Source organism: Falco biarmicus, chromosome 3, assembly GCF_023638135.1.
Source record: "Falco biarmicus isolate bFalBia1 chromosome 3, bFalBia1.pri, whole genome shotgun sequence".
NCBI lineage: Eukaryota > Metazoa > Chordata > Aves > Falconiformes > Falconidae > Falco > Falco biarmicus.
This window is the reverse complement of record NC_079290.1, coordinates 19,587,433-19,600,067: the sequence shown is the minus strand read 5'-3', so window position 1 is coordinate 19,600,067 and position 12,635 is coordinate 19,587,433. Positions and strand designations below refer to the sequence as shown.

General features: G+C 41.7%; 1 protein-coding gene across 1 annotated transcript in view; it reads right to left on the bottom strand.

Moving 5' to 3' along the window:
- SNTB1 (syntrophin beta 1) overlaps window positions 1–12,635 on the bottom strand; it is a 116,016-nt gene that overhangs the window by 44,328 nt on the left and 59,053 nt on the right. The gene's annotated exons all lie outside the window — the stretch shown is intronic.

Below are 12,635 nucleotides of genomic sequence, written 5' to 3'. Positions count from 1 at the left end.
GATAGCTTAAAGAGTGGGTTGATTTTTCAGAAACTGCTGAGCCAACACAATAATGCATGTTTCCTCAGTAAAGCTGCTGGAGTTCAGCACTGTCTGAAAATAAAGGCTTTTATTTAGCCGCTCCAGGATGCACCAAGGATTCAACTTCAGGTACCACAAGGAAAATTCCTTGTCAGATGATGCAGGTCTGGTGAACAAGAAAACTATATAGACAGGCATGTTCCAAATCACACTCTTATTTTTTCTGAACAGCAAAAAAAAAAGCCATCTTCCTTAAAGTTATGATTTAGCCCTTTGCATCCAATGATCATTACATTCAAGCACAGCTACACACCCTGGTCTGTCTTCCCATCAGAAACACTGCTCTCCCACTGCTGTATGAACTTGAGTTTGAACTTGTTCTTGTAGGCAGCTATCAATAGAAACAAACTGTACAGGTTTGGATTTTCAAAGTACATAGTGGCAATCAGTGCAACATTGTTTATTACTTACTGAGCACTTTTTTGCAGGAGATCTCACAGCAGTTTATAAATGCGGTCAGTGACAGCATCCCCATTTCACCACTGAAAAAGTGAAAAAGTGTATAACCCAGACAAGGCAGGGAACCAGCACTCAGGATTTTCTGCACTCTACATCCCATTTTAATACTTCCTTTAAAGACAAAGCTTATTTGGACAGCACAGCAGTATTGTGCTGCTTTTGAAAAATGTTAACGCACTGTATGGATTGCATGAAACAATGCTCTTTACAAAAGCTGTGTTTTCTGTAAGGGAATTCTCACCTTCAAAGTCACCGTGTATTGTGCAGTAAACAAAGCACTTAAAAAAAGACTATGAAGACTCAGAAGAATGTGCTGCTTCTTCAGTTGCAAAGGAACAGCAGCTAACTTGTGTAATTTCTTTTTAAGTTAGAACTGTAGCAGGCTTTGGTTTAAAAACAAATTATCTAGAGCTGGAAAAGCTTCCAAATGGCAACTTGCTGCCCTCCATTTTGGAAAACTCTTAAACTCTTACTTTAGGAAATGGATTAACATACAAACAAGTATTTTGCTACTTGGGCCTTCATCAAAGTTATTTCCCTTGATGGTGGCTATTTATGTATTTGTACAACAGTTCTGTCTCCTAAAATAATGAACATTTAGACAGCTCTTAACAATTGTTTCAGGGGTTCTAAACTATGCATATTGTAATATATACACATCCTACTCTGATATCAGTGTATATATTCTAGTATAGATATGCGCACGCACACACATACTAAGCCCTGCTTGCAAAAATACTTTTAAAATATCATCCCTCAGTGATTTCTAATGGGGCTATTTTCAGGACTGCTTGTCAGTCATCAAAGTTTGATGGTGATGCGCTAACAACTGCAGAAAGTCTACCTCACTCCCTGAGCTGAGTGACAGGAACATTGGACAATACATGCTACACTTCTCAAAAGTGAGTTCAAAACAGGAATAAATGCTGCTTTGACAGCCCTAAAACTGAATCCTTTTATCCACAGCACTGGTCTAGCCTGAAGAATATGTCTGCAAGCATCGTTCCTATGCAAGCTGCTAGGTAGGGCACCTTTTTTATTCATCCCTTAAGGACAAAAGTCTAAATCCTCAACTGTCTGAACTCTGCTACTGGCTATTGCTATAAGATCTGGGCACTAAACTATCCTTAGGAAACCAGGCTTGCAGATTTCCACTAAAAAGCCACAACTCCTGTCTCCGCAGTCAACTGGGATTGAGATACTACAAGAAACTTAAAATCTTCCTGGAAACCCATGGGCTCTGACTACAATCAGATGCTGAAAGCACTGCATCCCTATAAATTTTTCCCTTTTCTGCCTTTCAGCCTACGCTGCTTTGATTCACCAGTCCATTTGGATGATGCTTTTTGTATAACAGCTGACTGATGGCATTTCCATATTTTTTGAAAAGCAAAAAAATAACAGTGACCTGAGTAAACTCCACACTAAAGCACTTTAAATGTTTCCAGCAGTCCAGTCATTGTAGCTTTGATTTGTTCCTTGGCTAAACTGACCACCGCTTACTGACTTCTGTTTATCTGCAGTTCAGTGATAAAGTTCTCTTAATTCCCCACTGAATTGAAATATTTAGGGCAATGCCACAGCTGTGTTTATTCTCACACTCCACCACAGTTATGTAAATACCGCATATGGAGCTGTTTCTGATAAAGCCCGTACCAACCCAAAGGAATTATATGTTAGCTCTAGATGGCTGCCAAGATGTGCGGCATCTCTCCAGCTTGGCAATGCATATGAATGATATCACATTTTCTCAGAGATCATTTGGCAAACCTTATAATAAAAGAGTAATTTTCTCTCTCCTTCTCAGAGTCCCACTGAGCTGAAGAGTGTTTCTAGCATCCCCTTCTCTACCCCCAGAACACAGGGGTGACACAAAACCCGGCGCCTCCAAATGCTGTAACTTTGCCTGTACGAGGCCAAAACTTCCTCCCTCACTTCATCATCAGTTTTTACTTTGCAGAGGATCAGAAGAACTTGAAAGCAAATGTTTGATAGGCCATACTCATTCCACATTTGATAAGGCCTTTTTCTGTAGGAGTGATCATTATCTCAGAAATACCTTCTATCAAATCTCTTGAAAGGCACTTCTCCCACCAGCATTGGCTCAGGACCAAATCAGGCACTGATTTACACTTCATGCCTCTTCCCGGGTCAGATTATGCATTCAGTGACTGATTAAAGCGTGGAGAAAATCCCTTGAAGTTAATGATAAACTGGAGCCTGAGTTATTTGTGTCCAGCACGCTATTTTGATTTTGCATTGGCATAGCAAGGAACAAAACACTCAGACACTGACTCTGCAAACTTAAAAAGGGATCGAGGGCCAAATGCTCACTTCATCTTCTCCATCACTCTCTGCACATGAAAACATGGCAAGTAATTTTGTTGATTTCTGAGAGTACAAACACAGGAGCCTTTCCAGCATAGGGGAGGGGGGATTTAGAGGAACACAGTCAGAGGTTATATTTACATAGTTGTAGGTTTTGTTGTAAAGAACCCTGTTGGGGCTCTTTTTCAATTCTACAAGCAGCATCAGGAGATGAACCAGGAATAAAATACATTGAAATTAAGCAACAGAAACTTTGGATTTAGTCCTCAAGGAAAATATTGCATAGAGAGATTTTTAGTCTTGCAACAAATTCCCGAGCATACACTGAAGAAGCATCTTGATCTGATGCACCTAAATGGAGGTGAAAGCAATTTTACCAAGCAGCTGCTCTTTGGCTCTTTGGCATAGAAAAATCCCACTTAATTACCAAAGTCTGTCGGTCCCCTCACCATCACAAGTGTACAGGCTGTATTAACAGTTACTTGCTGACTTTCAACTTAGAGCAATAAATACAACATGGATACTTGTATCTCATTGTAAATACAACATCGATGCTTGGGAGCTGGACTAGACTGATGTCCGAACAGAGGGTGTATAAATCATTAATAAGCTGTCACAGCTGATTTCATTTTTATTTACTAACAGCTGGGCTTTAATAAAAGGGGTATCAGCAGAGTTGTGTTGCATGCAAGTAAGGAAGGGGTTTGGCTCTGTAACAGACTTGGTCACACCACCATGTACTCATTCGAACTGATCTGCAGAGCACAGCACACACTGCATTATATACCCAGAACAACAGAACAACTACAAAAATAATGTAATAGTTTTTTAAGTGTCTATGGATATTAAGGAGCAGAACTCTTTCCCACATTGCACCTCTTATCTTTTTCTTTCTTGAATTTTTCTCTTATAGTCTGGTTGTAATAGTGCTGAATACTGGTAACGGAGGAATACACAGTCCGGCCATCTTCACAGTGGATTTAGTACCAAACAATGACAAAAGTGCTGTTTCAAGGAACACTGAGTTCAGTTACTGGGGGGGGGGGGTTTGCAGGAAATTACTTCAGAAACATGGTGGGAATTTGATTTAACCTTTAAAAGATGCTGCCTGAAACTTTAAGACCAGAAGATGTTGTGATTGGTGCGGTCATTACATTGATCACAGCTCCCTGAAGTTACTCAGCCACAGCAAGAGGGAAAGTATATTAATGCTAGGGGGAAAAAATTGTTTTGGCCACAAAAGCAATCTGCACCTCTAGCAAAGCTACAGCCAACCTCAAAGAACATTCTACAGCAAAGCAAACCTTCTGCAGCTGGACCTGCAAGAGCTAAGCAAAAAGCAACTTACTGTAGCTGGTAATAGTGGTAAATGACCCCTTCAGATTGAGAAGACAGTGGAGAGTCTCATGCTTCTGCATAAATAAGAGATCATGGACTTGGAGGAGGATTAGATGTCTTCCAAGAAGGAACACCACTGGTGCTGTTGCTGGTAGGCAGTGTTGTAGTAGGACCCAGGAGAAAGAAGTGGACATGATTCACAAGCATGGATGAACACTAATAGGGAAATGGGACAAATGAGTAGGGCTGCTGACAGATCAGCTTTGTCTTTCAGACAAATTGTCATGGGTGAAAGTGTCACCGGAAGAGACAAACAGCAGGTCCACCTCATCTAGCAGAATGTCTCTCAATGTCTCATTACTTTATACACCTCATTTTTGGCTTTCGTAACCAAGAAATCCCAGGGATCAGTGCTTAGTGGTGGAGTGAAGCAAAACAGAAACTAGACTGTTCAACAACCACAACAACAAAACCAAAAATTCCTTCTGGATCAATTGTTGGCCTTTGAATGCTGGGGAGAGAGCACGACCTGGAAGCCAGTCTCCTGGAGATACTGCCAGCCCCTTCAGGGACAGTGGGCATAGGTCACCTCCCGGCACTTTCACTACCGGCAGTAAACGCATCTTCCCATTGAATAGACTCAGAAATTGATGGAAAAGTCATGAGAACAAGTATTAACTTCAGCTAACTCTCCCTGATTCCTATTACAGAAAAATGGAATTTCCATCGGTAGAAATGCATGAGAAAGCTAGAAGCAAGCCCAAGGTATTAAAACGGCAATGACTGCATGTACAACTGAAGCACTAAAGCCCAGCCTCAGCACCTACCAACACTGAGCTGGAGCACCTATGATAGCAGCCCACTACACAAGGCTCATGCTGTGGCTGTAATTTGCAATTTGCTGCCATACAAGTAACTACGCAAGCTGCAGGAGGGAGCAGCTTTGAATACATCTGCTGAAAATCTAGCTCGTTGATTAACAGCAGGTCAGGCCAGATCAGAGCTGTAAGACTGAAATCCAATTTGCACACCTGCTGATAAGCAAGGGAAAGCACAGCGCTGAGCACAGAACAACAGCCAGGCAGGAAAAAAGGTCTCGAGTTTGTCACTAACTCCAAGCCATAACACGAGGACTGTGGGAATGAGGAGCATGGCAGGAAATGAAACCTTTGCATATCAACTTTCTTTGTTTGGCAGATCTCAGGGGTGTTAAAATTGCTCTCCAGTATTGTTTAGCAGCAGCTTGGATGTTAGCACTTCACATACCTTTACATACAGACACACATAAAACATGATTAACTGTTTTCCTCCTGTGTCCTGCCCTGCAGCACTCACTCTGCTCTTCCTTTCCCTTTAATGTGTGACACATTTCTTGGAGCATTTCTCTTTCACCACCTCTTCAGTGCTTTGATTTTTCTCTCTCTTTTTTGCAAAAAAAAAAAAAAAAAAAAAAAAAATGTTCACCAAGTAATGCCTGCTGCAGTTCTTACTCTCATGGTCCATCGTTTGGCTTCTTTCTCTATCACCTTTTCTTAATTTGTTCCCCTCCCTTCCATCCAAAATTCATTAACTTTTTCAAAACTCCCCTAACTCAAGCAGTGGCTGAAAAAAAACCCCAAAATACAACAAAAAGCCACCAGCGTATCTTCTTTTTCTCCATTAACTCATTATTCAAATATTTTCACAGAAAAGAAAGACTTTGGTTAGAAGTTTCTTAATCAAAAATCCAGCTGAAAGTGTTTTGCCAGCCTTAGTTACTGTTACCTCCACACCACGCACATCCTTCCTTGCCACCCACTCACCCACATGACACATTTTACTCCTGTCAGGTCACATTCGGTCCTGTTCACACATAGACACACACATATGCAAAGTTTTATGTATACTCACATGTCTGCATGCATGCACAGACACCATTTTTGAGTAACACATGTAGGAGGTTTGCCCATTCTTATTTGATTTGAGGGGGAGATGTGAAGGACACCAGGAACTCACCCGCCTGGGCCCAGAAGAATGGGGAGGGAAGAAAGCACCATGTCATCATATCAGGGGAAAATATGCAACTTGTTTTTCAAGAAAATGAGACATGACTAATCCCAGACTCACCAAGACCTGCACAGATTGAAGGTCAGTCACAACATGCCATAACTAACCAGTTCTATACTGGTGTCTCAAACACCCTGAAGGAAAACTCAGGGGTTTCCACTGTGTCCCCAGATCCTGGCACATTTCCCCAGCGATTTGCTTCTCAAACTGCTGCCCAGAGACTACAGCAGGTCCTTAGGGCATTAGAAAGACACTTTAACAAGATTTAACAAAAAAAAAAATTAAACCTGAAGTAAATAAAAGTAAATTAACATTTGAAGTTCAACCTAGTTTGCCAATGCGTTTGAGTAAACGAATACCCTTGAAGTTGCTCTGCAGAAAATGGCCTTTGGGTTGTTTGGTGGGTTGTTTTTTTCTTTCAAAAAGCTTAGCTGGTGATTTGACTCAAGAGACCAAAATTCTCTTCTCTACAGAAGGGACAGTCCTACAGAGGTGTTCGATCTCAGTGGCCTTCCAAGACGGTTGAGAAGAAACTGAGGTTAAGACATAAATTCATATGACTCAGAGAAAAACTGGTGACCTGTTTGGCTGGTGGAAAGTTTCACAAATGATGGAAAATAACTATTCCTAATAATGAAAAAACCAAAATACAAAATTCACCCTTTCTGCCTAGAGGCTTCAGAGCTCCAGCTCCTACAAGGTTGGAAAACTGCCCCTTATCAAGACAGATGACTGCTTCCAAAATGCACCAGCAATTCCAGAGCTACCCAAAAAGCAGATGATGTAGATGACAGAGGACTGTCAGACAGCCAAGCCCACCAATTATTAATTCTAGCAGTTAATTATTTGCCCCAATATTCTGTTATAAGAAATACAGCTTTACAGGTCTCTAATCTGACAACCCTAGCTCTGAATGCATTGACCCTGGCTACCAAGGAGGGTCCCACAGCCATGCAATATTTAGTGAGGACATGTTAATGTATCAAGGAGGAGGAGGAGGCCTTCCCATCTCCCAGCCATTTATCCATCCCACCACTCCACTCCTCTCCCCTACACCCCAACCTCTTCCCTCTCTTACCCTCAGCATACTGAAGGGGATGCTGCAAACGCCTTTTTATCTATATCACCTAACTTCTCTCAGCTTGAAAAGAGAGAACACTAGATAAATTTGAAGTGCCACCTACTTATTCATCCCTTCCAGTAAAGAGCAGATTTTGGGGGCAGATTAGCAATTACAGTACTATAAACAAGAACATTACAAGAAACATCCAACTTTACACAAAAGGGGGATTTAGATCCATAACAGTAAAATAGTTGGGAATTAAGGTTGAAAATGCACATTCACCTTGATCTTAAATTCACAGCCCTTTGTGGACAAGGAGGTAAAGGGCTTTACAGTAGTAAATCACCCTTCTATAACAGACCAGGCACACTGCGATAGCACAGCACAACAGGGTGGTTTAAGGATGACAGGAGAGTCAACCAGGGTTTCACCCTAATTATCATCATTTTTGTTCTTTTCTGGATTTGAATTCCATCCTTTCAAGTTGCTTTACTTTAATGTTGAATTGTTGATTTCTTCCCTAGTTTAACAGTAATCTAAACAGATAATAAACACAGCCCACTAGGAAAACAACAACAACAACAAAAAAACAGTAACAAAAATTCTTGATATCAATCAGGACTTTGACTCCAGCAGGCTCAATGACTTCTTCAAAGAACTTATTCATATTCAAGTAGTAAAACATGTCTGTACCAATAATGATAATGAAGTGCTATATGCCTTTCATCCAAGGATCTCAAGCTGTAGCTCACAACAACACTGCGAATTAAGTAGTCTCCCCATTTCACAGAGGTTTTTGTCTACAGCCAGAGAGCAGCCCAATAACAGCACAAGGAGCAAGGCACAAATTCCTTAGGAAGGTGTGAAGGAGAGGTTTTTTTTATACTGGTAATGCACCCGTTATAGTATCATTACCTTTGCTCTATCCCCCATGCATGCCTAAGTCCTTTCTCTTTCTTTTGCCCGCCTACTCATGGTAACAGCAAAACCACCCAAGTTTCCTAAACCAGAGGCCAGTCCTGCTAAATCTGTACCATCCATTAGGAAGGGAAGATTCCCACCTCCCCAGGATGCCCCACAGAACTGCTGGTGTCCAACCCAGGACTGACACAGCTCCAGCATGCTGCAACAGTGCCAGTGCAATGGTGGAAACGGTTCATCACCTCCTTAGTCCCATGGCCAGGGCTCAGCCTTTGCTCAGCACCTCACTCGATCTGTGCTTCTACCAGTAGGAAGTGCCACTGGCTGAGCCCAGTGTTATCAAACTACCTTTTAAGAGGCCAAAGGCAAACCTCAAGATAAACAGGACCTATGCTCTCAAAGAGCAGCCATAACTCATCGTCGGTACGATGGGCATTCTCTGTGGCAGTGCCCTGTCCTCTGCATGCCCCACACCAGGTATGTGACTTGGGGGATCCACTCCATCAGTAGGGAAAAAAAACCAGTCTGCAAAACAGCACACCCAAACCACATTGTTCTTCAAGGAGAATCCAGCCTTTGCTTTGTATACCAGTGGTTGCTCGTGCCTGGCAACATCAAAATATAGACCTGTTTATCAAGCAGGGAACAGGCAGGATGGAGGCATGAGCCAGCCCATGCTCTCATCAACAAGATGTCCAGACTCTTCTCCACTGCCTAACACTTGCCTCCCCTCCACCTCTGTCACCTTTACATTATACCAGCATGAGCCTGAAGAGGTGCAGGAACTAAATGGCTTTCATTCCTTCAGGAGAGACGGGAGAGAAGGGACCTGTTTCAGTTGAAAGGGACCTATAACAATCATCTAGTCCAACTGCCTGACCACTTCAGGGCTGACCAAAAGTGAAAGCATTATTAAGGGCATTATCCAAATGCCTCTTAAACACTGATAGGCTTGGGGGATTGACCACTTGTCTAGGAAGTGTGTTCCAGTGTTTGACCACCTTCTCAGTATAAAAATGCTTCCCAATGTCCAGTCTGAACACGCCAAGTCTTGTAGATCTTACAAAGAAAAATAGTTGTGCGGTGGATCAGTAGTGAAACTAGGAGTTCTGGCATGTCCCAAACTCATGTGGACGTCTTTTATAGAGTTCTACTGAAAAGGCATGGAGTTTCTACTTGTACTCCAGATGCCACCTATAGAAATCTGCCTCACAGCTGCAAATGCATCAGAAAAAACATTCAGCAAGCCAATTTTCAGACGGTATTCTCCTATACTAGTGTCATAGATCCCTGACTTCTACTTAAAGATGTTTGCCTTTTTATTTCATCTTCACACCCTTCTTCTAACTTCTTACATTTGTCATCAGTATTCATGGCTCAAGTTTTTTGGCACAAGGACTAGTTTTTACTATGTCATATTAAATGTAGTTGAAACTCAGTTTTTAAAGAAGCTTCTACTTTTGTTTTCATGCCTTATTGTAACAAAAGTAAATACATCCAAAATCACCAGAATTTCTTTTATATTTAATGTCATTTCAAAATCACACAGGGCTATTTCATGCTTGCATCAATTACATGCTTATACACCAATTACAATTCAAAATGTTAAACCTCACTGACCATGTTTCTGGGCACTACTGACATTACAGTACATTAAATAATGTAATAGTCTTTTTTAAAAAAGACTATATGCAAAAGGAACCAGTTTGGGGAGCAACTGCAGTAAATCTTGCAAATACTTCTTTCAGTGAATCGGTATTTCTCAATGCAAAAAAAACCCCACCAAAAACCAAAAAACAATTAATCAACGTAATGAAGCAGCTTAAGTCTATAGTTCTCTTTGGAGTAAACGAATCTCGGTGTCTTGCACTGCCCTGTCATCCTGGGAAGCTCAGGAAATTCCCAGATGCAGCTCAGCGTGCAGAGCCCAGAATGCATGGATACCCACCAGTTCCTCTGCCATCTTTAAAACATACCTGCTCAATTCTACCTGCTGATAGTAATTCTCAGTCCAACCCTGAAGTGGACAAGAGAAAAGGAAAGTTCCTTATCTGTTTCTCCGTGCGTCCTCAGTGTGAAGTCTATGAACTGCACCCATGCTTGCTGCGATGCTACCACTCATTGCAGCTGGCAGCCAGCACCACGCTGCTGGGAATCTGTCTTGGCTCATTTTTCCTAGCTTCAAAACCAAAGGAAACCTTTCCCAACAGAAGGCCAAATTCTGCCAGTGAGTAACTTAATCCTTAAGACTGGTTCCCTGCTGAAGTTCGCTGTAAGGATCACGCTGCTCTGGACTCCTGCCATTGGAAAAATGTGATTGGTGCATACCAAGTGCCGGCAGGATCAGGCCCAAATCTCCTGGGTTTAGCTGAATGAAGCATAAGCAGGATTTTAGGGTGATTTCAAAAGCAGATGAGAAAACCTTTTCTGTCCACACAGCATGGCCTCATTCCTTCAAGGAATACTGTCTCCTGTGCGGTGTACAGAAGTACCTTTTTATTATGTCCCAAGACTTTAAAAGCATCAACAAATTCCACCTCAGAAACCAATTTCCTTTTTTTTTTTTTTTCTTTTCCCTCCTATTCCTTAATATCATTACTACAAATTGATGAAAAGGTTTTTATACTGCAGCAAGTTTTACTGCTTATTGGTATTATTAGTCCCGTACATCCCTTCACTGGGATGGGATGCTCCTCTGTGAGGTCTGACATTAACCTTTAATGCTGCCACTGAGAAGGACACTTATCAGTAAAAATGCAGGCAAACAACAGATTTAAGTAGTAATTATTTTAACCTGGTTTCTTTCAGTCTAAAATATAACAATGGCCTCTGCATCTAGAGGAGAATGACACAGATGTCACTAAGATGCTCTGCATCTTTTCTCCAGTTGCCATGTTTTTACTATTAAAATAATTTTCCTACACACTAAGTTTGGCTTGTATTGAGAATCTTCTTCTTGGTATCTTACAGCTTTTTTAATCAGGCAACAAAGACGACAATTCCCTACCTCCTTCAGAGTGAACCTACAGGCAGGTTAGGTGAAGGAGACGGCTGATAGCCACTGGCTCCAAAAGCACCAAACTTCACTCCTGCTCTGAAATATCAGCCTTACCAAACCATCTGAGTGTAGATACAGACTTATGAATTTCTTAACAAGGGCCAGTCTTCAAGGACAAGCAGAAATCCTATGCAAGGCTACTAACTATAGCGGGAAAACCATATGGGTAACCCCCTCCGTGCCTGTGAAACTCACCTTTCATCCCAGCTTTCTAAGAACTGGAGACGATTCAGTGCCAACAAGCAGGTATTTCCTTCTGGGTCCCTTAACATAGGTATCTGCTCATGCTGAACATCAAACCAGTTCAGCCTTGTCCCACAGTCCTGCCATGACATGATCTCCAGCCTGCACTGCAGAAATATCTGCAGTGTAAAACTCATGCTTTCGATGTCCACACTTGATCTTAGATGAAAATTAGTTCAGCTATAGCCCAAAGCAGCCCTTTTATGGCCAGCATATGCTTTGGCAGCCTGTCAGCAGTGCTCTTCTAAAGCCATCCAACAAAGTGACACCATCAGTTATAAGATCTATGTGTGTCAGGTCACTGGGTTATGAAACAGAAGTGTCATAAGCATGTAAGGACATGATTTGGGCTCTGCTGTGAAAGAAGATCAAATTATTTTTGCAGAATCAGATTACTGTCTTGGGATACATTCCAGTGGGAAAAAGGTTGCTGCACTGTAACAGCATTTCTACTGGGAAATATCACTTCCAGTATTCAAAATTGATAAACCCCCTTGAATTAGGTAAAGATGCGAATCAATAGGATTCTACTATTACACTGCAGCTAGCATGATGGTGAGGTACTGTGTGCTTGGATGGAAAAATACAGCTTCGGCTGTACACTGCACTGTGCTGGACTACAGTAAAAATCAGAAGTCACTCTTTCCACAGGACATGACAGCAACAAAAATATGAAAACCATGACAATAAGCAATACGACCCTCCCACACATTACTTCCTGGTAACAACTAAGAACACACACATTCGTAGCACGCTTCAAAAGTCAGCTCCATCACAGAACTATCAGGAGCAATGTGTGTGTGTCCCTCTGAATCAGTTCTCCGGGCCTTCAGACAGAACTGAGGACCAGGAGAGTGACAGAAGCTGAGAACTACAATATGATCAAAAAAAAAAAAAAAAAAAAAAAAGAAAAAAAAGGGTGGGGTGGGGAGGAAATGCTGAAACAGTTAAGCCAACAGGTGTAAAGCATCATTACACTGAGCTGATTCAAACAATGTGACCTGCACAGGTATTTTTAAAATGCACTCCGTGGCAGAAAGAACAGCAAACTCTCAGGCTAGTGATAAAGCTGTCAAACCTCAACATCTTAAACTATAC